This window comes from Tyto alba, unplaced genomic scaffold, assembly GCF_018691265.1.
Source record: "Tyto alba isolate M040663 unplaced genomic scaffold, T.alba_DEE_v4.0 Super-Scaffold_200000175, whole genome shotgun sequence".
Lineage (NCBI taxonomy): Eukaryota > Metazoa > Chordata > Aves > Strigiformes > Tytonidae > Tyto > Tyto alba.
This window is the reverse complement of record NW_024881290.1, coordinates 1,355,430-1,382,917: the sequence shown is the minus strand read 5'-3', so window position 1 is coordinate 1,382,917 and position 27,488 is coordinate 1,355,430. Positions and strand designations below refer to the sequence as shown.

The window sequence follows — 27,488 nt, the reverse complement described above, 5'->3', positions numbered from 1 at the left end:
CTCCTCCTCGTCCTCCTCGTCCTCCGTCGTCCTATTCCTCCTCCTTGTCGTCTTCCTCGTCCTCCTCCTCGTCCTCCTTATCCTTGTCCTCCTCCTCATCCTCGTCCTGATCGTCCTCCTCCTCCTCATCCTCCTCGTCCTCTTCCTCGTCCTCCTTGTCGTCCTCCTCATTCTCATCCTCGTCCTCCTCCTCATCCTCATCCTCCTCCTCCTCCCGTCATCGTCCTCCTCGTACTTCTCCTCGTCCTACAATTTGTCCTTCTCCTCGTCCTGCTCCTCATCCTCATCCTCATCATCTTCCTCCTCCTCCACCTCCTCCTCGTCATCATCCTCGTCCACCTCCTCCTAATCATTGTCCTCCTCCTCCTTGTTTTCCTCCTCCTCGTTTTCCTGATCCTCCTCCTCCTCATCTTCCTCCTCGTCCTCGTTATCCTCCTCATCGTTTTCCTCCTCCTCCTCCAACTCCTCGTCCTCCTCCTTGTCCTCGTTATCCTCCTCATTGATTTCCTACTCCTACTCATCCTCCTCGTCCTCCTCATCCTTGTCATCCTCCTCATACTCGTCCTCGTCATCCTCCTCCTCCTCATCCTCATTCTACTCATACTCCTCCTCGATCTCCTCCTCCTCCTCCTCCTCCTCATCCTCCTCCTTGTCCTCCTCCTTGTCCTCCTCCTTTTCCTCATTCTCCTCGTCCTGCTCCTCCTCCTCGTCCTAGTCCCCCTCCTCCTCCTCCTCTTCCTCATCATGATCCTCCTCCTCATCCTCCTCATCATCCTCCTCCTCATTGTCCTCCTCCTCCTTGTCGTCCTCCTTTGTCCCACACATCATCGTGCTCGTCCTGCTCCTGCTCATCCTCCTCGTCCTCCTCCTCATCCTTCTCCTCCTTGTCGTCCTCCTCCTCATCATCCTCGTCCTCCTCCTTCTCATCATCTTCCTCGTCATCGTCCTCATCCTAATCCTCCTCATCATCCTCGTCCACCTCGTCCTCCTATTTGTCCTCCTCCTCGTCCTCTTCCTCATCTTCGTCCTCGTCCTCGTCATCCTCTTCCCCTCCTCCTCGTCATCGTCCTCGTCCTCCTCCTGATTGTTGTCCTCCTCCTCCTCGTTTTCCTCCTCCACGTTTTCCTCATCATCCTCCTCCTCCTCGTCCTCCTCCTCGTCCTCGTTACCCTCCTCATCGTTTTCCTCCTACTCCTCCAACTCCTCGTCCTTCTCCTCATCCTGGTCATCCTCCTCTTCCTCGTCCTCGTCCTCCTCATCCTCCTCCTCCTCATTCTCCTCTTAGTCCTCGTCCTCCTCCTCATCCTGCTCCTCGTCATCCTTGTCCTTGTCTGCCTCTTCTTCCTCCTCCTTGTACTCCTCCTCCTCGTCCTCGTCCTCCTCCTCCTCCTCGTCCTTGTCCTCCTCCTCATCCACGTCCTTGTCCTCCTCATCCTCGTCCTCGTCCTCCTACTTGTCCTCCTCCTCGTCCTCCTCATTGTCCCCCTCCTTGTCCTCATCCTCCTCATCCTCCTCGTCCTCCTCGTCCTCCTCGCCTTCCTCCTCCTCCTCCTCGTCTTCCAACTCGTCCTCCTCCTCGTCCTCGTCCTCCTACTCTTCGTCCTCCTCCTCATCCTCGTCCTCCTACTCTTCGTCTTCCTCATCCTCCTCGTCCTCCTCCTCCTTCTCGTCCTTGTCCTCGTCCTCGTCCTCCTCCTCCTTGTCCTCCTTGTTCTCGTCCTCCTCCTCGTCCTCGTCCCCCTCCTCTTCCTTCATCTTCCTCGTCATTGTCATCCTCCTCCTCCTCCTTCTCCTCCTCATCCTCCTCCTCCTCGTTGTTGTCCTCCTCATGCTCCTCGTCCTCCTTGTCGTCCTCCTCGTCGTCCTCCTCGTCCTCCTCCTCGTCCTCCTACTTGTCCTCCTTGTCCTCCTTGTCCTCGTCCTCCTCCTCATCCTCGTCCTCCTCTTCCTCTTCATCCTGCTCGTCCTCATCCTCGTCCTCCTCCTCATCCTCGTCCTCGTCCCCCTCCTCCTCCTCCTCCTCCTCGTCGTCCTCCTCCTCCTCGTCCTCGTTATCCTCCTCATCGTTTTCCGCCTCCTCCTCGTCCTCTTCCTCGTCCTCGTTATCCTCCTCATTGATTTCCTCCTCCTCGTACTCCTCCTCGTCCTCGTCATCCTCCTCATCCTGCTCCTCCTCCTCCTCCTCCTCATCCTCATTCTCTTCCTAGTTCTCCTCGTCCTCCTCATCCTCCTCCTCCTCCTCGTCCTCCTCAACCTTGTCCTTGTCCTCCTCCTTTTCCTCATCCTCCTCGACCTCCTCCTCCTCCTTCTCCTCCTCGTCCCCATCCTCCTCATCCTCGTCCTCCTCATCCCCCTCGTCCGTCCCCTACTCCTCCTCCTCTTCCCCATCATCCGCCTCCTCCTCGTCCTCCTCATCATCCTCCTCCTCGTTGTCCTCCTCGTCCTCATCGTCCTCCTCCTCCCTGTAGACCTCCTCCTCCTCCTCCTCGTCCTCCTCCTCGTCCTCATCCTCTTCCTCCTCCTCGTCCTCATCCTCTTCCTCCTCCTCATATTTCTCGTCCTCGTCCTCGTCCCCCTCCTCCTCTTCCTTGTCATCCTCATCCTCTTTCTCCTCGTACTCCTCATCCTCCCTGTTGTCCTCCTCCTCCTCCTTGTCGTCCTCCTCGCCCTCGTCCTCCTCCTCATCCTCCTCCTCGTCGTCCTCCTTGTCCTCGTCCTCTTCCTCCTCCTAGTCCTCGTCCTCCTCCTCATATTTCTCGTCCTCGTCGTCCTCCTCATCATCCTCCTCCTCATCCCCCTCCTACTCCTCCTCTTCCTCGTCATCCTCCTCCTCCTCGTCATCCTCCTCCTCCTCCTCCTCATCCTCATCCTCCTCCTCGTCCACCTCGTCCTCCTCCTCGTCCTCCTTGTCCTCATCCTCGTCTACCTCCTCCACCTCCTCCTCCTCCTCCTCATTTTCCACCTCCTCCACCTACTCCTCCTCCTCCTCATCCTGGTCTTCCTCCTCGTCCTCATCCTCCTCGTCCTGCTATTCCTCCTCGTCCTAGTCCCCCTCCTCCTCCTCTTCCTCATCATGATCCTCCTCCTCATCCTCCTCATCCTCCTCCTCATCGTTGTCCTCCTCCTCCTCGTCCTACACATCATCGTGCTCGTCCTCCTCCTGCTCATCCTCCTCGTCCTCTCCTCCTCATTTTCCTCCTCCTCCACCTCCTCCTCCTCCTCCTCATCCTGGTCTTCCTCCTCGTCCTCATTCTCCTCGTCCTCATCATCATCGTCCTCGTCCTCCTCATCCTCATTTTCCTCCTCCTCAATTTACTCCTCATGCTCCTCCTCGTCATCCTCCTCCTCGTCCTCGTTATCCTCCTCATCAATTTCCTCCTCCTCCTCCTCCTCCTCCTCCTCCTCCTCCTCCTCCTCCTCCTCCTCCTCATTTCCTCCTCCTGCTCATCCTCGTCCTCCTATTTGTCCTCCTCCTCCTCCTCCTCCTCCTCGTCCTCGTCCTCGTCCTCATTCTCGTCCTTGCCCTCGTCCTCCTCCTCGTCCTCGTTCTCCTCGTCCTCATCCTCGTCCTCCTCCTCCTCCTCCTCGTCCTCCCATTTGTCCTCCTCCTCATTTTCCTCCTCCTCCTCCTCCTCCTCGTCCTCGTCCTCATCCTCGTCCTCGTCCTCCTAGTCCTCCTCCTCGTCCTCCTATTTGTCCTCCTCCTCGTCCTCCTCCTCGTCCTCGTCCTCCTCCTCGCCCTCCTCCTCCTCATCGTCGTCCTCCTCCTCCTCGTCTTGCTCCTCCTCCTCCTCCTCGTCCTCGTCCTCCTCCTCATCCTCCTCCTGGTCCTCCTCATCCCCCTCGTTCTCCTCGTCCTCCTCCTCCTCTTCGTCCTCCTCCTCGCCCTCCTCCTTGACCTCCTCCTTTTCCTCATCCTCCTCGACCTCCTCCTCCTCTTCTCCTCCTCGTCCCCATCCTCCTCATCCTCGTCCTCCTCATCCTCCTCGTCCACGTCCCCCTACTCCTCCTCCACTTCCCCATCATCCGCCTCCTCCTCGTCCTCCTCATCCCTCCTCCTCGTTGTCCTCCTCGTCCTCATCGTCCTCCTCCTCCCTGTAGACCTCCTCCTCCTCCTCCTCCTCCTCCTCATATTTCTCGTCCTCCTCCTCTTCCTTGTCATCCTCATCCTCTTTCTCCTCGTACTCCTCATCCTCCCTGTTGTCCTCCTCCTCCTCCTTGTCGTCCTCCTCGCCCTCGTCCTCCTCCTCATCCTCCTCCTCGTCATCCTCCTTGTCCTCGTCCTCTTCCTCCTCCTAGTCCTCGTCCTCCTCCTCCTCATTTTCCTCCTCCTCAATTTCGTCCTCATCCTCCTCCTCGTCATCCTCCTCCTCTTCCTCGCTATCCTCCTCTTCAATTTCCTCCTCCTCCTCCTCCCCCTCCTCCTCCTCCTCCTCATCCTCCTCATCCTCGTCCTCCTATTTATCCTCCTCCTCGTCCTCCTCCTCCTCCTCCTCATCCTCGTCCTCATCCTCGTCCTTGCCCTCGTCCTCCTCCTCGTCCTCGTTCTCCTCGTCCTCATCCTCGCCCTCCTCCTCCTCGTCGTCCTCCTCTTCCTCCTTGTCTTGCTCCTCCTCCTCCTCCTCGTCCTCCTCCTCCTCCTCCTTGTCCTCGTCCTCCTCCTCCTTGTCGTCCTCGTCCTCCTCCTCCTTGTCGTCCTCGTCCTCCTCCTCCTTGTCGTCCTCATCCTCCTCCTCCTCCTCGTCCTCCTCCTCCTCATCGTCCTCCTCCTCCTAATCGTCGTCCTCCTCCTTCTCGTTTTCTTCCTCCTCGTTTTCCTCCTCCTCCTCCTCCTCCTTGTCCTCATCTTCCTCCTTATCCTCGTCCTTGTTCTCCTCCTCCTCCTCCTCATCCGCCTCCTAGTCCTCCTCGTCCTCTTCGTTCTCCTCGTCCTCCTCCTCCTCCTCGTCTTCCTCCTCATCATCGTCCTCATCCTCATCCTCCTCCTCCTCATTTTCCTCCTCCTCCACCTCCTCCTCCTCCTCCTCATCCTGGTCTTCCTCCTCGTCCTCATCCTCCTCGTCCTCATCATCATCGTCCTCGTCCTCCTCATCCTCATTTTCCTCCTCCTCATTTTCCTCCTCATCCTCCTCCTCGTCCTCGTTATCCTCCTCATCAATTTCCTCCTCCTCCTCCTCCTCCTCCTCCTCATCCTCGTCATCCTCCTCATCCTCATCCTCCTCATCCTCATCCTCGTCCTCCTCCTCATCCTCGTCCTCCTCGTCGTCCTCCTCCTCATCTGAACAGAGAAATATAACAGTAGAAAGAGCACTGCTAATAAAACAACATTTACAAGTCCTAAGAAGAGAACATGAACCCAAACAGATGTAGAAGAGTGAGACTCATGACCCCTCGGTGGACGGACACCTCCACCGTCATCTGCTTCCTCCCAGGACTGAGCGAGTCTCCTCCTTTTATATGCTTTCTGAGTCTAGATTGTGATTGTTATATTGATACGGAAAACCATGTATTAAGATTTGACCTGATCTGCCGAGGGTCCAGTTGATTAGGAATCATAAGTTCAGTTAGGATCCTGTTGATAGTTGTATTATAAATTCTGTATCACGCTACTTATCAGTTGTACTACATTGATTCTGCTTGTAGAAATCCCATGCTGTTCTAAGCGTAAATTCTGTGCTATAACTAATCATAGTATCTTGTTAAGAAAATAAAACTCACTTATAACTGCAATTTAGTGTCATTAGCATTCTACCAAGTATCCCTAAAGGAACCTGTCTGTCCACTTAGTGCCAGGTGACACACACTCGCACACAGTTCTCCATCACGTGTCACAGGCAGAAATTGTCTCATGATAGCTGCTTGTACTTCAGGGACTTGATCCTGACAACACCTGCAAGGAGGAGGAACTGCCTCTGCCACAGCAGGCCACATTTCCATTTAAGTTTCATTACATAAATCTAGAGAAAAGGTTGTTTATAAAAACAGCCTTTAGGGAGTGGTTTGTTTTGGGAGAGCTCAAGCTGTCCCCCAACCTTCAGAGGCATTTACCTACTTCTCCCAGCCCTTTCCAAGGAGCAGAGAGCACGTGAGCCCCTAGACATGGAGGAGGAAAGGGGAGTGCGGCCACTGCCTTCTCACCAGGGATAGTCACTGTGGCGAACGCACGCTCCTGGAGCCATAACTCACCACTGTCCAGCTGGAAGACAGGTCCTTCTTTGAACCACAAGCACCTCCCATTTGCCACGGAATAGCTCTTGGACCATAGCAAAGGTTCTGAGTCCTGCAACCTGGACACGCTGCCCAGGGAAAAGACAAAAAGATATCCTTGGCACAGGCCCAGCATCATCCCCTGTCTCTGCTTAGTCCCTCCACAGGGAAGCGTGAAGCCCTGGGGTGTGCCGAATGCTTTCTCAGGCTGGCTCTGGACTTGGTTGCTCTCCTGCTTGGCCAAGAATCTGCTCTGGGCACACAGGGTGGTCTTGCCGTGTTGCTGGAATGCTCAGGGAGGGATTTTTCCCTGGGCCCAGGCTCTCAGGGTGAGGGGCACCAGGGCGCAGCCCACCTTGCCCAACTTCAGCTGCCTCAGGGCGTAATTGGGCACAGCTCTCCAGATAGCCACGACCGCTGGAAAGCAAGGGAAGGGAGTGTCAGGCTCTGGGCTGTCCAGCTCACACACTCAGCAAGCTCCTTGCCTGGGGCTTGACAGATGCTGGGGTACACAAACAGCCCAGAAAAACACTGCCATGGCTGTGGAGCTGGGCTGTGCCCCCAGTGCAGACTGCCAGCTCCCAGAGGAAGCTGACCCTGAATCATTCTCCCTTTTGGGGGCACCACCCTATGCCCACGAGAGACTTGGTCTTCAGGGCAGTGCAGGCACCGTGACCTGGCAGTGCTGGCAGCCACACTGTCCCCCTGCTTTTGGCAGCTGACAGCCCACGTGTGACTCCTCAGCTCGGAGCTCCCGAAACCCTCCTCCTTGGTGGAGAGCTGCAGGAGTGTGGGGAACAAGCAGCTGAGCTCTGAGCTGACGGCCATGGCGCAGCAGTCCTCCATCGCACTTGCTGCTTACACTCAGCTCAGGAAATGGGACGCCCTTCCCAGCTCCTTGCCCCAAACTCCTCTCTGATGTGCTCCCCTTCTCCCGCCTGTCAGCGAGGGTCCCCCAGCACCTCCCTGCTGCCTCCCGATCCTGCTCCTGGCTGTGGAGCAGCAAAAAAGGGCAGCGGTGGGGAGCCCCTGCGCAGTGCCCAGCAGCGCCCAGGCCTCCCCGGCAAGTGCCGCCCCTGCCGTGGTACTGGGGAACCCTCCCTGTGACGCAGTGCCTCCCCCTGTGACATCAGCCCAGGTCATCTGGAGGTCCATTAGGACACCTGCCTGCTCCTACCCTATCAGCACCTCTGGCAGAAGTGACCTCACCAGCCCCCGCCCCAGCCATCACCTCGCTGCCGGCCCCTCGCTGGCCCCCCAACCCGCCTCTCCTCTGCCCCCCCCCTCCTCTCTCTGTGCCGGCACCGGCGGGCACCCAGCACCTCAGTGCCACCTGCTGCTCCTGACCAATCAGCTTCCTCCCCCACAAGTGACGTCACCACCCCCAGCACACACAGCACTGCAGGTGCAGAGAGCTTTGCAGATGCCACGGCAGATTCAAAGGACGTTGCAGATGCAGAGGCCGTGGCAGACACTGATCCCACCGCAGCTCTCGACAGCATTGCACACACCGACGGAGGTACCGACACCGGTACAGCTGCACACACAGCACGGCGGGGCATCATCCCCCAGCTAATGCCGTGAGCCAGGCAATATCTAAACCAGTAAAGTCAGCACACCCCCGCTGTCCCTGGCTCTAGGAAATGGAGCGGCCAGAGCATAGGAGTGTAGCTGATGGGAAAAAGTGAAAGTCAAAAGAAAAAAAGCTTGTGGAATATTAAGTTCTAGTTAGAGTGACACCTCCTCTCTCAATGCACTGAGACCCTGACAATGATTTCTTCTGATGGGGCAGAATAAAAAGGAAAAACAAAAAGAAGCCAAGAATCGTATGCTTATGTTCCAAGACTTGGAACTTGTAGACAGATGCAGATGCCACGGCAGATGCTAACTACCATTACAAATGTAGATACCATTTCAGATGCAGATAGCATTACAGATTAAGATGACATGGCAGTGGGCAATGCCACTGCAGATGCAGATACCATTGCAGTTATGGTTGCACATACCATTATGCCAAACATTTTATATTCCAAGATTTTGTAACTTGCATCCAAGCTCTGTCCTCCCCAGAATATTTTTCTGCATTTTTTCCACCATCTCTTTCTGAGATCAAGACTCATACAAATGCCTGCCACTGCAGAACGCCCAGCTCCGTCGCCTGCCCGGTACTGGGCACACTCAGCTCCCAGGGCTGCTGCAGCCCTCGGCACTGCAGGGGCCCGGGGCCCTTCATCTTCCCCTTTGGCTCCTTACCTGCACGGCTTCTGCTCAGGCACCTGGCCCTTGAGGCACAGTTGTCTCCAGCTGCCCATGGGGGAAAGCAGCCTCTCCTCGCCCAGCGTTTCACTGGCCCACCTCAGGAGGCTGGGAAGGAGGTGGGGAAGCACTTGCTGGAGCTCCTCTGTGCTCCACGTTGGAGATGGCATGGCTGATCTGCAGAGAACCATGACCAAGAACCACCTGCTCAGGCAAGGCCTTTTTCCACCAGCCCGGTTCCCCCCCTGCCTGGGGTGGGGAGGGGGGGTTACTGTCCGCAGTTGTTACTTCTGTGACAGACTGTGGCTCAGGAGCACAAAACTGTCCCGGCTCCCCACACTCCTCGAGGCCGGCCCAGCACAGCGCCCTGGGAGTCTCCTCGGGCACAGGGCACCCGACTCCCCTGCGCTGAGGTACGAGTTAGAAAGCAGATGCAAAGCTGCAGAAACGTGTCTGCCATTGAACTCGCCGTCAGTCTCCAGAGCAGTCCGATGGTTGTGCCACTCACAGGCGGAGGAGTCAGTCCCCAGGTGCTCCTCTCCTGCTCTGTTCAGTTTCTCCACTAAGCACCTCAGGATCTGAATCCCAAAGATGCTTCTCCCCAGGCTCCTCCACACCTCCACCGTGTCACTGGAAGGGAAGAGACCTTCACCCCTGAGCCCATCTCCTCGCAGACCTGCAGTGCCCTCAAACCTCCTCCGCTGCAATGGGGTTTACAAAGCCCCACTCACGGCAGAGACACAGGCACACAGTCTTGCAACACTCCAGACTGATCAGGCAGAAAAAAAAAAGACCTATTTCTCAACCAGATCCCCCCAGAGCAAGCAAGCCGCAGGGTCCCTACTGGACTGCAGCGGGAAGTGGGTAGTGCACGTACCTGCCCATGGGCAGACCTGTCTGGAGGAGACACCTGATCACAGGCACCCGGTGAAAGCGGGCGAGGAGAAACACTGCACGGAGCAGGAAGGGCCTGAGGGTGCTCTGCTGCATGGAGCTGTAAAGGGTGTTGAGGATTTGGGGCACCTGAATGGAAGATGAGGAGAAAGAGGCTCAGTGCGTCCTTTACCCTGCCCTGTGGGGCCCAGACGCAGTCACTCGGCACATGAGCAATGCCCAAGCCCTTGACACAGTGTCCAGATCCAGCCCAAAACCTCACCCCTTCCACCTTGCCTGACCCTGACGCACGTCTGGAGCCCAGTGTGCTCTTGGCAATCGTGCACACACACACACGCACACACACACGGGCACTCACACAGCAGCCTCGGTCACTGGGTGTGCCTGGGCCCAACCGTATGCGCAGCTGCGTGCCCTGTGTGCACACAGAGGACACTGAGACAGTTCACACCCGGCGCTTGAGGAGCTCTCCCCATGTCTGGAGCAATGCAAGACCAAAACCAGACATGCTCTTCGAGAGCCTGAAGATGCCGTGCAGGACCTTTGCAAGGGCATGTGACTCCTTCCAGAGGAACCCCGCTCTCCAGGGACACTTTCCCTTGCCTCTGCCCTCCTCATTTCCCAAAGCACAGACCCCTTCCCCACACAGAGGCTCTTCCCCCAAAGGAAGGGATATTTGTCTGAGCCTTTCACAGCTAGAAGCAGTGGCTGTGAGAAGGACAAAGAGCCAGCCAGGTCCCTCCTCCCGGGGAAGATCCCAGCTCCTCCCACAGCTGCCTACCTCTGGCCCGTGGTGCAGACACAACCTGCTCTGTGCCTGGGGAAGCAGCAAGGGGTGACCCCGCAGCCCACGGATGCGGCGCTCCCACTGCCCAGAGCGGCCGTGGGCCCTGCAGGGACAGCGCAGAGACACCCTGCCCTGGCTCCAACAGCAGCAGCCTTACGGCTGGGTGAGCTTTAGCTCAGCTGGGCGTGACCCTGGGGCTGCCACCCATGGCTGTCCTCACGGGGACCCACCTCTGTCAGCGGCGGACGGCCATGGAGGCAGCCTGGGCTGCACGAGCCACCGGTGCCCCTCGAGCCCGAGGGGAGCGCAGCCGAGTGCCAGCGGAGGAGGAGAACAGGAGCCTTGACAGGGCAGGCACAGCACGAGGCCAGAGGCTCCCACGCTACAAACGGGCAGCAACTGGGGGCTAAGGGAAGGGCAGCTCGCAGGCTGGGTAACACCACAGCTGGGGAAAGCATTGAGAACAACGAACAAGTGTCCCACCTGTGGAAAACCTAGCGTGCCCAGCAAAGCTCAGAGTAGAGGCAACTGGGGACCAGGGAAGAGTGAGCAGCGTGAAGTGGGTCCCAGGGCAGGGAGGACTGTGAGTGACCTTGAAGGAAGAGGAGGAACAGCAAGGTTGGTACCTCCTAGTGCCTCACTCATGGGAAGGACCTGGACCAGTGGGAGACTTTGGACAAGAAGTGCCCATATCCTGGTCACCAGCTGGAGCAGGTGCCAGCTGGAGCAGGTGCTGATGCACGACTCAAACCATCAGTAGCCCCTCAGCTCAGCACACAGGCAGCATTTCTTGAGCCCATGCCAACTGAGCAGGGTGTACTGCAACAGCCAACAGGAGAAAAGACCAAGTCAAATGGAGAAAAAGGTCTCCGTTACCTCCTGGAGTATTTCCTTTCTGCATTCCACCAGGAAGACAAACACCCACTTCCAGGCTGCTCTTGCACTTGTGGGTGGGCCACGCAGCAAGCTGTCCAGGACGGCAGTCAGAGAGTCTGTAGCCCATGCTGGAGGGATGATTTTCAAACAGCCTGGAGAGAAGCCAGGAAGAGGACAGACCATGTCTCAGCTCTGCTCCAGCAATTCAGGAAGGAAAGGAAGCTTGACAGGACTCTTAGCTCAGCAGCCCTGGAGAGGGCAATCACTTGACCCTCCTGCTGTGCGTATAGTGCTGTTTACATCTGATGCAGCTAACCCATGTGGGAGTGTCTCCCCCATGCTGCTTGCTGAGATACCAAATCTGTATTCTGACAAGAGCACTCACACACAGACGTGCACACACACACACACATCATGGTATCTGCTCCATCGCGCCTAAAGGGAAACTCTTGCCTCAAAGGCTCCTGCTACTTGCTAACACCAGCTGTCCCGGCAGCTTGCTCTGGTGACAGAGAGACAGTCTGGAGGGGAGCAGAGAGATGTGCAGGACCCCAGGAGCTGGGCTCCCACCCCGCTCGTTTGGGGCCAGTTACCTTTCCCGTTTTGGTACAGGTCTCCACCACAGTCTCAGTGTCTGGGATGTTCAGCTCCTCACAAAGGCACCTGATCTCATCTGCCTGAGGCACCACCTTCATGGTCTGGGCTGAAACAAACACCAGGAGAAAAGAGAAGTCACATCTACGGAAACTCAATCTCTGGCCCCAGATACCGATAAAGGAAAACCCAAGCGGTGGCAGTGAAGGCCACAGGGAAACCCAGGGCCCTCCTGAACTCGGGGCAGCAGGATTTCCCCAGCCTGATAAATGGCTGACAAATCCCAGGCTGGAGAGAGGCCTCTTCCTCCTTGAACCCTTTGCTGGGGCTTCAGGCTTCCAGCAGCCTCTGCTCCCAGCAGCTGCGTCCCCTATTCCCGCACAGACCACCAGCGTCTCTGGGAGGCAGGAAACCTCCCAGTGACTTCCTCAGCACAGGCAGACCCTGCTGCCCGAAGAGGAGAGGGTTCAAACACAACCCTTTGCAGCAGGCTCGGGGCCTGCAGCTCAGAGCCCTCCTCCCTGCCCACTTTGCTCTGCGCAGCACATTGGTTTCCTCTCTTGTGCTCAGCAGGAGGTTTCTCCCCTGGCAGGGATGAGTTTGGAGACTGCCTGGGTAGCTGCCTGTCTCTCCAGGCTGAAGGCAGGCAGCGAGAGGGAAGACGCGCTCTGTAACGCTGGGGACCTCATCACAGCGCGTTGTCTGGCCACCTTCTGTCTCTCCTGGAACGCGGAGGGGGACAGATGTGGAGGGGAACAGTCGCCAGAATTGGTGACAATGTCCTGCTCTCAGGCAGCAGTGAGGGATGGCCCAGACCACCCAGCCTCATACACGCCCCAGGGAGGTGGGACTCAGCAACCCTCTCCCAGGGATTCTTCCCAAGATGGCCGGGGAGGCAGAAGGCTAATGGGGTGGGGACACAAAACCAGCTGAGCATGGTGCCAGGCCAGAACGGAGGGATCAGGCTGAGCGAAGCTGGGAAGCACCCGCTCTCCTCACCCTGCACTTGCAGAAGGTAGCCAAGGCAGACCAATGCCTTCTGGTGGGATGTGGCCAGGCAGTCAGTGATCAGAAACCCCAGCAACCCCACCAGGGAGCTGAACTGCTTGCAAGGACATCCTCTCTGCAGGGGAGAGCAGCAGGAAAAGGGCTGCAGGCAGCCCCAGCACCCGCTTGCCTCTACCGCCCACCCTGCTCCCTGAGCAGCGACTGGGCAGAGGGGCAGACAGAAGGGGTGCCCCATAATCCCAGGAGCCCCGAAACCCAGCACCCCATCAGGCAGGGCTCCCTTGTGGGGCCAGGAATGGGAACGGGGCACCAGGGCACACAGGCGTCCCTACTCACCATGAGCTCAAGTCGCTCCTTGCAAGCACCCAGCATGTGGGCACAGACCCGCAGGGCTCTCTCCCGTTCCTGTTCCTTGGCTGAGGTGAGCCAGCCCTTCAGGACCTGGGGCAAGGTGCACCTCTCTCATAACAGGAATCTTTTTCTCCCTGAGATCCCTCTCCCTTCTTCTCTGGCCCTTTCCTGGCACAGCCCCCAGCCCCACCAAGCCCTGGCACTGCAGCCTTCGCTGCCCCGCTCTCTCCTGCTGCCTCTGCCCTGAGCCAGGTGCTGCTTCCTGGTCAGCATCTCCCCGCTCCAGCCTTCCCCCAGGCTGCTCTCGCCCAGCTCAGGGCTGGCTCTTGGCTTTCCCTCCATCAGGACCCACTTCTCTGCCTGTCCTGAGGCTGCAGTGGCTGGGGGCTCTTGTGCCACAGCTCAGCCCCTGGCCCCAGCCAGACGCACAGCCCTGGAGCAAGGAGCCAAAGCCCCACTTTCCTCTAGCAAAGGCATCCACCTCCTATCACCTGCTAAGGCCTCGATTCTCTGCCCCCGCAACACTTTTCCTGTTGCCCCATGGCTACTCACAGGGACCACTTAGTCAAAGCCGGCGGAGGTCACCTCTGCCTCCAGAAGGGTTTCTCTGAGCAGGCCCAGATCTTCCAGGTTTCTCCCGTGCAGAAGCTAAAATCAGGAAAGGAGAGCTGAGGTTCTGCATCCCAGGGGCTGCCAGGGTGCGCTGAGGTGGGATCCTGACCCAGAGGTGGGCAGGCACCGGCCGGGGGTACCCGCATGCTCACAGCTGCCCTCACTGTCTTCCTGTCCTCCTTCACCTGCTCCTCGGAAGCACAGACCAGGACACTCTGGCAGCACACTGACAGCAGGTTGTGATTTTCCTCCCTGCTCAGAGGTGGCCTCAGCTTGCTGGCCAGAGGAGAAAGGAAGAGAAAACAGAAAGGGGATTTACTAGCCCTCTCCAGAGTGCCTTCAACCACAGCTGGGTTCACCCTAATCGAGGACCTCAAACCCAGCACCCCCAGCCCATGCCAGCGAGCAGGGCCTTCAGCACCAACAACTCCTGCCTCCTCCTAGGCAGCAGGCAAACCCCCACCCCCAGGTTAAGGAAGCCCTGGGGCTCCCCTTCTTTTGGGAGACATCTGAAGTGGGGAATACTCACTCCGCAGCCCCAGCAGCTCCTGGCTCCATGCTCAAGGCCACTGGCTGGGGCACACTGGGGATCCCCAGTGCCCGGGGAACAGACCTCACCTCAACCTCTCCAGGACATGAAACACGTAGTACACCGGGGAGTCCCAGGGCTTCCCCTTTATCCAGTCCCACAAGTCCCAGAGAGACAAGCGCAGAGTTGGCTCTTGCCTCTGAACAGAGCCCGGTGTTGACAACTCTGTTTCCTGGCACTTCCCACTCAGCAGACCTCGGCCCTCACTGGACAGCACTGGACATGGCCCTGGGCATGAGGGCAAAGCTCTTCCTGCACAGAGCTCCAGGGAGGTGGCAGTGCCTCCCTTCCTGAGAAGATGAGCCCTAAGGACTCTTGCCTCCCTCCTGCGCCCCACCCCCGGTTTTTCTTTTCTTGCCCGAAGAGCCTCAGGCCTCCTCTGCTCTCCCCGATCCTTCCCTAAGGGCTTCTCAGCTCCTCCTGGCACCCCACAGCTCCCCAGCACCTCGTGGCACTGGCACAGACCCACTCCAGCAGCCATGCCGGGCCCTGCGCAACACCTCACCTTGCTGACCCGGGGAGTGTCTCGCACCTCCTGATCTTGGTGCAAGAGCCAGAGGAGCTGCTCCCAGGCACGCTCGCGGTGCTGCTCCTCACGCAGAAGGACCCCCGTCCTGGCGGCCACTGCCCCAAGGACAGCCTGCTTGTCCTGAAGAGGGAAGGAGAGGCTCTGCTTGGAGGGCTGAAGGTCTGCCTAGTGCTCAGCATCCCCTGAACACTGGCCTGCCCTTCCCGCTGGCAGGGGTTTCCCTTTCCCTTCTGCCCCACGGGAGAAGGGCTCACTCCGGAGGAGAGAGAGCTTCTCCCCATGCTGGTGGCCCAGCCCTCCCTGCAGAAAGGCCCCAGGACTCTGCTGCTTCCCGTCAGGGAGCCCTCCTCCCCTCAACCCTCTGCTCACACCCCACTGGGCACAGACAGACCCCCCCACTGCGGCCCCCGGCGTGGAAAGCAGCACTTCCCACCTCTTCCTCCTTGCAGTCCATCAAGGATTTCCTTGCAGAGGAAAGCAGGGGAACAGGAGCCATGGGAAGGGACCCAGGAGTTTCTCCATGCAGCACCACCATGTCCTGCCCCCAGAAACCCCAGAAACTCCCCGAGCTTCCCTGGCTCCTCCGACACACACAGCAGTTTGGGATCACCAAGGCCTGACCGCGCTGCGGGCTGACACCCACCATGTTCCCTCTGAGATCACATGGAGGCATCCAAGGCCACCCCAGCCCCTCTTCTGAATAACTGAGGAACGTCTCGGCGCCACTCTGTATTTCCCCCAAAACTGGGGGCAGAGGCAGGCTGCTTTGGTGGCCTCGGAAGAGAACCAGCTCCCTTGGGCTGCTCCCTGGGACGCCGCTGCTCCCTTTTTACTTGGCAGCAAATGACAGCACCCCCGCCCCACTCAGGCCCCGCTCCCCGAGAGAAGAGTCTGGGGCTGCTCCCTGGGAGCTCAGCTTGCTCCAAAGGCAGCAAACGGACTGCAGTAGCTGCCTGCCAGGAGTCCTGAGCAGCTCTCAGGCATGGACACGCCTCTGCCATCAGCAGAACATTTCGGGTAGGTGCCTTCAGGACGCTGGGCCTGTGGCGTGATGCTCGTGCCCTGGGACAGGAGGTCTGTGAGCCAGCCCAAGCAGAGAAATGCACTGTGGCACCGAAGGGGCTGGGCTCTGGGGCAGTCTGACAGCTTTGGTGGGACTGCTGGGCTGACACTGGCGTGCTCACCGGGACCTCAGCTCACCGCTCTTGTGTCTTCCCTAAGCACAGCTGTCAGCGCTTTGCTGCCGAGGATTGCCTGTGCGCAGCCTGGTGGGAGCAGGAAATCCAGGCTGTTACCTATTTTTCTGCAGCGCAGAGTCTCTCCAAGGCTGGCCTGAGCCCTGGGCCCAGTCTGGAGGACCAGGTGGAAGGACTGAACATCACCATGCGCGGAGAGGTGGCGGCAGCAGGAGCCGAGGTGCTGAAGGGCCTTTTGGAAGGCCTTGGCTCAGCTGGCAGGGGCCGGGCACAGAGCGTCTCTCCTGGCTCCGAGGGGACTCCTGCCCGCAGCTTTCTGCCTTGTTCAGGGCCCTCAGCTTGGGGGAAGCTCCTGTTGTTTGCTGGGAGTTGGGAAACGCCATTCGAGTAGGAGCAGCTCCTGGTGCCCCAGAGCCCCCCGCCCGCTGTGTGCCCCCGCCCTGGGCGTGGCCCCCCACGCATCACAAGGGGCACCAGTGGTGTCACGGACACCAGTGTCTCCCGGTGCGGCACTGTGCTGGCGCGGGCAGTGCTGGGAGAGACGGGCTCTGGCAGGAGCACCCTGGCACGGGGACATCGCTGCCCAGCATCGGAAGGCCTTACGGGGCCTTGCTCATCCCCTTGCTGAGCGCTTCCACAGCCAAGTGTCTGCCTGGCCGCAGTACGATGGGCCAGCTGCCCTCCTGCTTCTCCCGGTGCGTGCCTGCTCTGTCCCTCTGGCACCGGGCACGGCCTGTTCCCGGCAGAGCCGTGTGCCTCACGCCCGCAACCGTGTCCTTTGCAGGGGCGGCTCTGGTGGCAGCCAGCTGGGTGCCCTCGTGTCCCGACGGCATCCCGAGCTCCTCCGCTGCGACTGTGTGGAGGTGACCTGGCGTGGGAGGACGAGGAGGAGAGACCTCCTGCTTTTCCAAGACGCCCTTGCTTTTGCCAAGCGCAGGTAAGAAGAGAGGATGGCAGTACTCCCTCTTCCCACCTCCTGCCTCCAATACCAGCCCTCAGGAGACATCTCACAAAGCCCTCTGGGCTGGCCATTGCTCCAATGGCCCAGAAAGTCCCAGGGAGGATTTCTGGGGAGGGTCGGCCGCTCAGAAACCAGGGCTACAAGGGTCAGGGGTGTCGCCAGCAAGGATGTTGCCGATTTGGGTGAGCTGTGAAGCTGGGCAGCCCTTCTCAGGGCTCTGTCAGCTGCAGTGGCTCTCCCAAGGAGGATTTCCATGGGTGCCCCCCCAGAAGGCAAGCTCACCATCAGCCCCTGCTCTTCCTGGCTGCAGATGTGGCACCAGTTCTGGCTGCAGCACAGGGTGCGTCTCGGCGAGCTGTGGGTGCTGTGCCAGGAGGAGGCGGCGTGCGGGTGTGCACAAGAGGACGCAGCGTTGGGCCTGGACTGCAGCTGTACCCTCATCCTCGTCTGGCCCACCAGCCTCTGCGGGGTCACTTTTGGGTGAGTCGCGGTGACGTGTAACCAGGCATTGGGCTGTCTGGCCCAGTGCTCGCCTTCAGAGCCCAGCTGGCTCCTCAGGTCCACGGCACGGGGCGGGGAGGGAAAGCAGAGGCACTGCTTTGCTTGGGAAGTGTTTTGCAGCTCGGCTTCTTTTCCGAGCTGAGCCTCTCCCCTCTGGAAACAGCCCATGCACAAGGTGTGCGCTGTCAAAGGGGTGAGGCAAGGCGTGGGCTGAGGCGGGGGCTGTGTGCAGACAGGCGGTCCCGTTTGCTCCCAGGAAAACCCAGGTGCAGTTCTGGCAGAGCTGGGCTGTCGCTCCCCGCTCTGGAGAAGCCCCGTGTCTGCGACAGCGCTCCTCAGCCCAGGGGCATCCCAAAGGCTGCAGAGTTGCAGCATCAAAAGGGACTCCTGGAGAGACGAGGCTGCATCATGAGCAGACCCTCCTTGGCTTTGACTTTGTTCTCTGGAGGGAAAACTGCACAACACCTAGCTGGTGGCAGTGGGGTGTGACACTGGTTCTCCTGTCTCCTGCAGCTCGCAAGAGGTGAAAGAACTCTGGCTGGACGCCATCCTCAGGTAAGCCCTGCTGGAGTAGCAAACCTCTGGTGCCACCGTGGCCGTTGGTGGGATGCTCCAGCTGCAGCTGCAAGGCAGCTCGAGGGTTGGGGCAGAGGTACCCACACTGCTGGGGCAGCTGCGGGGCAGCACTGCCCGAGTTGCTCAGCCTTGCCTTGGGAAAGTAACGGCAAGTCAAGATCCAGCTGTCTCCACTTGCCCCTTTTGCGCCTGGACTTCTTCTTTGGCTGTTTGGATGCAAATGGTGCTGGACGGGCTGGCAGGGGAGAGGGCAAAGCCAGGCTCAGTGACACAGAGCTCTCCCTTTGTCCATTCCCTGTGCACAGGCAAAGCAGCACAGCCCAGGGAACACGAGTGACCACACTGCCCTCGCTTAATCTCCTTGTGACGGTCTTGGGCCTCTGCAGATCTGTAAGTGTCTAAGTCGTTCCAGCTGGCTCACGGGAGTGACGCTGCTTTCTAGCACAGACCATCAGAGGAGCGTCTCCCACTTGGCCTTTGTTCTCTTGTCTAGCCGGTGACGATGGCTGCCCAGATCATCGAGACTCTGGTTCAGTGCCAGGCAAAAGTAAGCAGTGGCTACCTTTCTCCACCTTGGCATTGTGTATGGGTGGGAGAGGCCTCGGGAGAGGAAGGGCAGCTTTTCTGGGATGGGAAGCCATCAAGACAGAGGCCTCTTTCTCCCTGGTGGGGTTTGGGCAGAAATCTCCAGTGCCGGGGCGGAGAGCACAGACGGGCAGCCCGTGTCCCCTGTGCTCCACGCCAGTGACTGGTGCCCAGCTGTGGCTTTTCTAGACCACACAGCACCGAGAAGGGTGCTGGGGCAGTGCCCTGTGGGCAGGTCCCGAGGAGCTGGGTGCAGCCCCAGCCTTGGGAGCAAACACCCCCGTGGGGCACAGAGACATGACTCCCCCTCCTCAGGCTCGTGGCCCTGAACTGCAAGTCTGTGGGGCCAAAGGCCATCGTCTTCATTTCCCTGTGGGGAGAAGGATTACCACTTCCACACGGAAAGTAATCTGGGATGGATTCTTTTTCCTGCTGCCTGCCCAGAGTATCCCACATTGCTGTCCTCAGGCTCAAAGGCACCGAGAAGAAGACTGCAGTAGAACCCTGGCCAAGCAGCAAGGGAGCCCAAGCAGCAAGAGAACCCAGAAGCAGCTGGAGCCCAAAGCGCCTGAGCCTGAGGACAGCAGAGAGCACGCTGATGTGCAGACAGGTAGAATGCTGTAAAGCTTTGAATTTCAGGTCCAACTCAAAGCACGTGGGTCCAGATGAACCTGGAAAAGGCGATTCATGGGGCATTTGGGAGCGTCCCCTTGGGTTGCGGTTCTCTAACCGTTGCCCTTGTAACATCCTGGAATTCACCGCTTCGAACCTTAACACACGGGGCGAATTAGGGTGACCTTTCCCAGAGGTTAGATGACCTTTCTTCAGTTTCAGTGCACCTCCTGGCACACAGGCCAGGGCTTCTTGCTTTGCTCTTTCCAGATGCTCCTCAGACGTGGCCTGAGGTTTGTGAACAGTGCCACTGCCGGCGCCCTGCCAAGCCTGCTGCACTGCTGCCCGGCGGCCCCCAGGCTTTTCTCCATTGGCACTGGGTTTCTCCCAGAACGAGATGGTCTGCGCTGAAAGTTTTGGTCTCTTACGGCCTGACTGATGCACGTTGTCTCGTGGCCTCTGTAGCGCATCTTTTCTGAGCAAGGTCTCTCAGCTCTCCCGTAGGAACAGGTCCGGTTCAGACCAAGTGCCCACATTTCAGGTGTGCTCTCACCTCCAGGGCTCTTCTGGCCGAGGTAGGAAGGAACGTGCATGTTCTTCATGGTGAGAGCCGAGCTCTGGACTGTGATGACCGACATCTGCTGAGTGACAATGCTGCCGGGACCCTTCCCGAGGGGGGCAGCAGATGGCATCAGAGGGTCGCTCCTCACTTGGGGTGCAGGGTTTTGCCAGTTTCCTTCAGAGGAATCATTTTGCAGCACATTCTTGGCATGTAATTTGGCCTGCGGAATCAACAGGCAGAGTCGTGGCTGTTAAAGCTCATCTGACCCCAACACGTGTCATTCCTTATGCCTTTGCTTTCCAGAGCTGTGTTCAGATGAGCCTGGGGACCACGGAATAGAGGCGGACGTGGTAGGTCAGGCAGACGTGCCCCTTGAGCGACCACCCTCATTGCTCTGCAGCCTGGCAGAGGGCGGAGGAGCCATGGCCAGGGCAGCCGACAAAGGAGAGGTATGAGGCAAGCTGGGCTCACAAACCCTGTAGCAAAACAGCCCCTATCTGCAGTCAGTTTCTGTGGCAGAACCGAGGCAGCAGACTGCTTTCTTGGAAGCAGTCTTGCTCTGGTGACTTTGCCTCCTTAGATGGCTCATCAAGAAGGCAAGCCTGAGAGCAATTTTTTTCTGTACCTCGTACAGTTGTAAGTCAAGCACTTATCTTAGCTGTGTTCCTGATGATAATGCCCTAAATGAATACTCGCAAGGCTCTGAAATTCCAAAATGTATCCTTCTACCTTAAAAGCTAAGTAGTAGCGCACCTGCACCCGTGATTTCCAAGCGCTCAATATGAGTAATTCCCAATCAGGAGTAAGCAGAAAAGGAAAGCCTTTATTATTCATTCTTACTCAACCTTACACATGTGTTTTGTCAGTCTTGCCTTCTAAGGATATAGTCAGATTTCCCGTTTGTTATAACAAACAGGGTAGAAAAACACCCACGAATGCTGGAAAGTGCAGAAAATCCTGGACCACCTTCCACTTGCCCCACGGCTAACTGCCATCTCTGTTTGCCACGCCAGTAAAGCCACGTGTCTGGAGATCAGGGCACACTAAAGCAGCAGGAAAGGCTTAGTCTGGCCACTCTCCAGACGCTTGCCAGGCTTACCAAAAATAAAACCAGTACATCAAGGAAGAAGTTCCCGTCTAGCCCACAGGGGTTCTCCTACTGCACAGGTGCCATGCGAGCCTGCTTTCCAGCACTTTCTCCTGTGAACACTTTTTGCAGAAATAGAGGCTGGAGGGACCAGGTGCTGCATATACTGATGTCCTCAGTCATTATGTTGTTTGCCGAGTCGTTCCTCCAGATCAGAGAAGTGACAGCTAAAGCCTGATGTTTCACAGGCGGCGTTGTCTCGGCAGGAACCTCGCGAACGCCAGCAGACAGAACCGCTGCAGGCACGGGAGGAGACCTCCGAGAAGTCGGCAGCTCGGGCGTTTGCTCAGCAGGTCTTTGCTGAGCCCGACCTGGTCTTGAACAACCTTTGTGAGAGCAACCGTTCTAATGACCCCATTGAGAGAGGTTTGTATTATTTTTTTTTTCTCTTTTTCACATGTGAATGTAGCAATGTAACAGGCAGAATAGCCGTAAAACGGACTTGCCAGTCCTGTTCTGTAGTGTTATGTGTGACAAGGAGAAAGTGTTGGTTGCAGATCTTGGGTAGGGTCTTCTGATGGAAGTGGGAGCTGTGGGGAACTCAGGCCTGTTTGGATTCCAGCACGTAGCAGGGAGTAATGAAGACAGGCAGGCATCCCACCTCCTGCAGAGGGCCATGAGAAGCTGGGAGGATGGGAACCCCGTCTCCTTGTCCGGTCCTTACTGCTGGATGCTGTGCGTGTCCCAGGTGGTGTGATGGGGAGGGGATGTGCAGCCTCCTCCCAGTTCAAAGCTCAATGTGGCCCTGCAGATCCCAGCTGGATCCTTTCCCCAGTAAAGCAGGCAGCAGAAGGGAGCTTTCCTCGGGCTGCTCCTGTGTGGACCCTGATATCTCTGGTGCGGTGTGAAACACCCACCCTGGTCTTAGAGAGGAGCCAGGCACCGAGCTGTCGGGTGCTTTTCAAGCCGGTGCTTCTCGGCATGCCCAGGCACATCCTCAGCTTCTTCCACTGACTTTAGACCTCATGGTCGTGGAGAGAATGAGACAGGGGCAGAGGGAGAATACAAAAACAATCTCGCAGGAACAACCTCATATTAAATAGAATAGGAGCAGCATTAATGCTTCCTGGAAACACACTGCTTATGCTGTTAAAGATGGGAAGTAGAGACGTAGCTGTGAGTAAAAGGTTTCTAGGATAAATTAATCTCAGTCTCTTAAACATGCGGGTCCTTCCAACAGTGAGCATTACAACTGAATTCTCTCCACTTTTCCAGCTGCTTCTAATGGCTTTACTGGGTGTTTTTACACAGTCAGGCCCTCTCTCTCCCCCGGGCTCTCTAAATAAAGCCATCTACAGAGACAGTGTTCCAGTTATTCCTCTAGTTGCTGCAGCAGAGTGGTGACCATACATGTTCATATTTTGGTCTCTTTCCCACGTGACAGGATGTTTTTGAAGGCAAGGAAGCTCAGCAAATTTAGGTGCTTTACGTTTTGAGCACAAGCTGTCTCTGTCAGCACTGTTTTACTCACAGCTGTGTTTCACTGTGTGACTATATGCAAAACAGCATCAGGACTGATAGATGTATGTATATACATAACAAGGTCATGTTTATGCAGTAAGAAGAGAGGCAAGTTAAGTTCCATGTATCTAGACTTTGGCAGCTATGAAATAGTGCTGAAGTTGCAAATACAAACGAGTTACACAAAAAGACTAAACTTTCATAAGCTCATCTACATCCTGAGTTGTAGGAATCCTGTTCTTGTGGTCAGCTGGCAGTGTTCCTGTCACAGATATTCCTTGACCTTTTTCCTTTCTCCCATACTGTAATCTTACCATTTAGATAGCCAATGGACAATAAAATGCACACAAGCAGGTTTGAGCTTTATTCTTATAGGAGGAAAAATCTTCAACGCTCTAGTACAAGCAAAATGTTAATAGCAAGGCCAGGAGACCATCCAAAAAGGTATCCGACCACCTGGCCAGAAATAGCAGACTGGGATGCCATACACCAGGCATCCATGTGGGGCTATTGTGTGGCCCTGTGTAAGGAATGTATATGCTGTCTCAACACACATGTATACATGCATGACGTGGTGTTTCAGTGCTTGCATCCTGTCCCAGTAGAGCAAATATACCTAATCTGCTCTACCCGTCAGCGCTCTGAATGCAGTGGGATATATGGTCACTGTACTGTGTCATTATCCTTGCACAGATCCGTGCAAAGAGCAGAGTTAAACGCGGGCCACTTCCACACACAAACGTGGGTGCGATGGCTGCACCACACGGGTGGGACAAAAGAATGTGTTTCTTGAGAAATGCTAACCTCTTTCATGGTTAACGCTGCTTCGGTGGGCTCTTCTGGGGCTTAAACGTGTGAGCTTTTGCAATCACGTTGTCCCAGCGACAAAACCAGTCAACAGGCATCCCTAGGGAGCTGTCAGCCGGGAGAGCGGCGTTAGGAGAGGTGAGAGGCCGTGTTCGGCTCCTGCCCGCACTGCTGCTAGGCACGGAGTTTCACCGCTTTGGTAGGGTGTTTCTAAGACAGAAGTCCCAATTACCCAGGAGAATCTGTTGCAATTAATATTTTATGGATAGATGCCATGATGTTTTTCTTAGGGATGTTTACCAAATGGGAGAAAATATTTTTCAAGCTCTCCTAGTACCAGTGCTGTTGAGCTCTGCTCTACGCAGAGCTGGCTTGAGCATAAGTAGCACACTTGGAACCGATACTGGCAGTGACCCCTTTAATTTTTAAAATGTTCTTGAAGAGCCTGTAAATAGCCACGTGCCTAATTTTAAGCAAAAGTAGTCTCCTGTGCTCAGAGTTAAGCTTGTGTGTAGCTGTTTTCAGAATTGGGGCCAGACAGGTTAATTTATGCTTTGCAGACACATCGCTGGGTCTCAGATGCAGTTCACGCTCTCAGAAAGCTCAGCCTTTGGGGTGGTTCCATTTTCAGGCTCTGCTCACCTTACCAGCCGTGCCTAGCTCGGCAGCCCTTCCCAGCACTACGCTGCAAGCCAGGCGGCTCAGGAGAGGCTATTATTAAGGCTCATTTCCTCAAAAAGCTTTTGATAGCGACATCTGGTTATGATATGTTCTACTTAACCAGAGACGACTCTTGGCTAGGGCTCCTCTTCTCTGTGCCACAGCCAGGACGTGGCTTTGGAAAGCTGCTGGCATCTTTAAAGGGGTGGAATGATATGGGGGCCTGAACACCAGAGGTATGAAATCTGTATGATGTGTTTACCCATTCGGGTCTTGCTTGGAAAATTAGATTTGGGAGGACCGTGATACCAAGAGAGCATTTAGTATCTTAGTCTCTTAGATGGGAGCATTTTGTTTATCAGGAAAAGACTGTGGAAGCTTCAGACATTGTGTCCCACGGTCATTTTGGTTCCCCAAGGAGGAGGGTCACTGACAGCTGCATCTGTAGGAATTATATAAATACTCTGTGACACGAAGAGGCTTTGCTGCTTTCCCTCCCTTCCCTTGCAGACTTGCAGGTGGCTCTGATTTGGTTCCAGCTGTGGCTACTTGGGTCTGATCATCAGGGGTGTTGTACTGGCATGGAGTTGATTAGCGGTGGCGAAACTGGGCCCCTGGGATTACCCTTTGCACGAGCTGGGCTGTGCATTTCAGCACTCAGCTCGGGCCGAGGAATATCTGGGCTGGGCTGAACGAGAGGCACAGAGAAACAGGGGCTGATCCCAACGCTGGCACATGGGGAGGCTGGGAAAGTGTTGGGTTAAATCCGAACAGGGCTGATCCTCAGACCGCTTGCTAAGAGCTGCCAGAAGGTGAGGGTGGTTGGTGGATGTCTCACCCTCTTTAAGGCTGTGAAGACACGGGTCCCGGCTATGGAGGGTGCAAGACATCCCCACCGAGTCCTAACATGGCTTCTGTAGCATCAGGGGTTCGTGTCCAGATGTTTCTCCTGCTCCTCTGGAAGTGCCAGTTCTGAAGCCATGTTGAAAATCCAGTGCTTGCCCTTAGGGATGGTTGAAAATTCATGCAAGTTCTAAAGTTCACCCAGCACGCACAAAGGGAGAATGCTTGTGATTTGCTGTTATTTGGAAAACAGTCTTTGTGTTCTACTTTCCATCATGTTTCCAATCTTCCCTTTTCCTTTCCAGGGAGTGAAGCCAATTTCATCTCTCCAAGCAGCACAGGCACTATTTCAGCATGAAGTCCCCATGTCTGCTGCTGGAAGCAAAAGATCTTTCTCTCTCGAGTAAGCACAGCAGTTTTTTCCGGGATAGTGCAAGTGTTGCTAGTGCAGAGGTAGACGAGTAGGTCTGGTCTTGCAGCTAATACATACAGCATCAGTATTGTGAGTGTTAAAACAGTTTGGGTAACACTATGCTCTCAGGCAACACTAACACAGATGAGAACTGTGATACGAGAAAGAAACAAAAAAAGAGCTGTATTTGGGGAAAAAAAAAAAAAAAAAGAAGGTTTTTTAGTTCTAAAAAGTTTTTGTTGTAAAAGTATTTTAAAGTTAAATGTCTCATTTGATGCATGGCACTGAAACCAAGGACAGCAGATAGTAAACTCTGCACGACAGCCACAAACCAGCTGTTTCCTCAAGGATGTTGATTTTCCAGAGGAGCCTCTTGTGAGGACACTGGGGAGCCCCAAACGAGTCAAGCTTTGTATCGGTCTATGGGAAGTCTCTTTTTGGCAGGACTGAAGACCTCTAGGAGTGATGTTCTGTGACGGTTTGGGTTTCTTCCCTTTCCAGGCGATCAGGGAGATACATTTCTTGTGGTGACAACCACAGCATTGAGCCACAAAACCGAGAGCAGTACTTGAGTCATCTGCAGCAGAAAGAATTTACAGTACAGCATTTGAAAACAAAGCTGAAGGAGTCTGAGAGCAAACTTCAGGAAAGGTATATTTCACTTCAGAAACCAGAGTTAGAACGATTTACTCAGGAGCGTTTTGGGGTGGAATCCAGGACCTTTTTCCTCATTTTCTGACCATGTAAAGATTTCATGAAGAAATTTGAAATATGATCAGACTGATTAGTTGTTTCAGGTTTCATCGTGATGCTCAGTGCATACGTACCATGCGGCTTAGTTAATACAGCTGTTTGTCTCTTTTCCCTTTCTTTGAACTTGCCCAATAGAATATTTTTAAAGAGTAGTTTTTTACCAGGCTGATTTAGCACTGCGACCTTTTCTACATCAAGCGTTTTTACCTGCAACCATGTATTTGCTCCATCTCCTGTTCCACCTCGCTCAGAGACAGATGGCTACCAATGTCCCCCTTCTCCCCTAGTGAAAGAAAAGCTCTTACACACACCAGCGTGCCCACTGGTGGTTTTGCCCCTTGGGGACTGAATGGTTCACAACAGCCCTTTGTATGGACGCGAAGCAAAGCAGTGACACACAACCCAGGCGGGCACAGAGCGGGCTCTGCACGGAGCCCCAGGGCCAGAGGCCCAGGGAGCTCTTGGTCCCGCTCGCATCGCCCGACCTCTGCATCTGCGCGGGCTGGATCTCACGTGGGGGCCCCCTCTCCCCTCCTCGCAGGCCAAGGCAGCAGCCCCTGGCCCCACGGGGCTGGGTGGGTGCAAAGCAAGGCGGGGGCTGCAGCCCCGAGCCGTCCTGTGCCCGAGGCCCGTGTTGGCTCTGGCTGCAGGTGCCGAGCTGCTGGCAGGCACGGGGGACGCATCCGGGCAGCCGCTTCCCATCGCCTCCAGGGCGAGGCAGGAGGCCAGACGGCAAGCGCTGCACTCTTTCACTGACCGTCCACAGCACTGCCACTGCATTTTGCTTTTGCTGCAGGGAAACAGAAATAGAAGAGCTCAAGGCTCAGCTGGCACGGATGAAGGAAGGCTGGGTTGAGGAAGAGTAAGCATGTGGAGCTGGAGCTGCACTTCTGGGAAGCGAGAAGGGAAAGTCACGAACTCCAGCAGGCTGTTGAAAGCATGAGAAACAGCTTGGCTGAGAAAGGCAAAATAATTCAGAAATACTTCATAGCCATAAGCATTGCAAACAAGAAACTGGAAGCTTTGCTGCAGGGCCTGGGGATGGCTCAGAAGAGCTCTGTGAGAGATGAGCAGTGCCTGGAGTCCACGTAGGACTCAGAGGGGAAGCCGTTAGCGTTGTGTGCCACGATGCCAGGCAGCCTCACCACGGAGGACCAAGCTCTGGAGGAGGTGGCAGACAGTGGGCTGCTTCTTAATGAGGACACCGCTAACGGGACTGACTCATTTGAAGAGCATTTGACCGCCACAACTTCTGGGTCGAGCGATCCAGCTCCCTCCAGTTCTGCTGTGTATCAAGAGATGCTTGAAAATGTTCTGGATGAAAAAACAACTTCTTCTCAGGAGGAGGAGAAAATCAGCAAGGTGATGGTGGAACAGGCCATCCCAACTGACCTGGTGCCATGGAGCCTAGATGCGGAGTAGCTCATTCAGAACATCTTCAGAGCTCGAGATGCCTGCCCTCTAATCCCACCTGCTTCACTGAAGGAATTGGGTGAAATTTCTCTTGGAAGCGTCCGTGATTCTGCTACCCTAGTGGACTTAACTCCAAGTGATCCAAACTCTGCCGTCCTCTTGTCTCCTATGGAGTCTCCATGCAGGAAGGTGGAGCATAAAGTTAATAAAAACCGTTATGTGAAAGAACTTGATTTTGCAGAACCTCATCATGCTGAAGCTTTGGCTATGTCAATACCCTCTCTCAGACAGCTTGA

At 56.2% G+C, this 27,488-nt stretch overlaps 1 pseudogene; it reads left to right on the top strand.

Moving 5' to 3' along the window:
* The first annotated feature begins 16,565 nt into the window (after positions 1–16,565).
* Positions 16,566–27,488, top strand: LOC122153601 (annotated as a pseudogene).